The sequence below is a fragment of the Myotis davidii genome, unplaced genomic scaffold (genome assembly GCF_000327345.1).
Source record: "Myotis davidii unplaced genomic scaffold, ASM32734v1 scaffold590, whole genome shotgun sequence".
NCBI lineage: Eukaryota > Metazoa > Chordata > Mammalia > Chiroptera > Vespertilionidae > Myotis > Myotis davidii.
In genome coordinates, this window is record NW_006282381.1 from 649,513 (window position 1) to 651,050 (window position 1,538).

Sequence of the window (1,538 nt, forward strand, 5' to 3'; positions counted from 1 at the left end):
CTCCTGTGCTTCCAGGGCCAGGAGCCGATCCTGGCCCAGGGCCCCCGGATGCTCGCCACCTCTGTCAGCTCCTGGTGGAGCCCCCAGAACACCAGCCTGCCCAGTGCTGTCGGCTTCACCTTCTCCTTCCACGGTAAGCCAGGCAGGAACAGCTTGTGCAAAGGCCCTGAGGCAGGGAAGGCAGAAGAATGCAAAGCAGGCTGGGAAACGGACAGGCTCTGAGGTCCGCCCATGGAGCGGGGGCTTCGTTCACAGGCAGTGGGGAGCCACCGAAGGTGCCTGAGGAGGGGGAGAGTGTGATCCAAGGTGTGCTTTGGGAGATTTGCAGGAAGGGAGCGGTGAGGGTGGAGGGGGCCAAGTCCCATCCGGAGGCTGCGGGAAAGGCCCAGGTGAAGGAAGATGGAGTCTGAACAGGATGGGAACAGAGCGAATGGAAAGAAGGGACTGGCTGTCAGGAGCCAGAGGATGTATGTCCCCATTTCACAGAGGGGGAAACCGAGGCACGGAGAGACACAGGCCCCCCCACCCCTCAACATGTGCCCGTCCCCATTTGACCACCTAAGTCTGCAGCCCTGGGGTGCAGGGGACCCAGACGCAGGGCCTGGAACCTGGTGTCGGGGAGGCTGCGGGTGTGGAGTCCCCAGAGCCACCACATGAGGCCCCCCCAATCCCTCTTGAAGGGACCCTGGCACGGGCCCTCCTAGCACCTGTGTGTAGTCAGCAGGGCCCCTGGGTGGGGGTGCCCCATGTCACTCGGCAGGAGGTGGCTGGAGGTTCCTGGCTGGCCGGCCGCCTCTCTGAGTGAGTGGGGAGCCCAGCCCACCTGGTAGAGCCTCCGTTTTTCCTTCCATAAAATGGGAATGAAGCTTTCGGAGTAGTGGGAGGACTGAGAGGCTCATGAGTGTGGCAGGGACCTCAACCAATAGCCTGAGGTGGGTCTGTCCCCCCAGACCCCCCCCACACGGCCTCCCACAGTGCCTCAGTGGACATGTGCGAGCTGAAACGGGACCTCCAGCGGCTCAGCCGGCTTCTGAAGGCTCCGGGGAAGATCCCAAGGAGGCCCTCGGCCACCCCCGCCCACTCCGGCCAGTGAGTGTACACCTGGGCAGGCGGGGGACTGGAGTGGGAGGCCGGGTGAGACCTCGCCTGGGGCTGGAACTTTCTTCTCGTCTTTCCATCTCCTCCTGGAGGAGCTGGGATTCAGCCTGCAGGCCACGCCCCACCTGCCTGAGTGTGGGGCAAACACCACTCCTGCCGTCCAGGACAGGATGCCCGAGCCCTCTCCCCAGCAGTGAAGGATGGGCCCATTTTACAGTTCAGCAGACTGAGGCCCGGGGATGGTAGGGCTGCTCCAGGGCCTCAGAGTAGGTCCGTCCAGGCAGAACTGGGCCCAGGACAGGCCCCCACCCCCACCCCGCTTTCCTGTTTGCCCGGATGTTCCCGCTTCCTCTCTCCCTCCTGCAGGTCATCCTCTCTGTTTTTCTCTCCTGCCCCCTCTCTCCTCTCCCCTGACCCCTTTCCCTCTCCCCGTCTGCCTC

General features: G+C 64.0%; 1 protein-coding gene across 1 annotated transcript in view; it reads left to right on the forward strand.

Moving 5' to 3' along the window:
- Nucleotides 1-1,538, forward strand: part of ADGRG1 (adhesion G protein-coupled receptor G1) — a 27,324-nt gene that overhangs the window by 19,671 nt on the left and 6,115 nt on the right. The gene's annotated exons all lie outside the window — the stretch shown is intronic.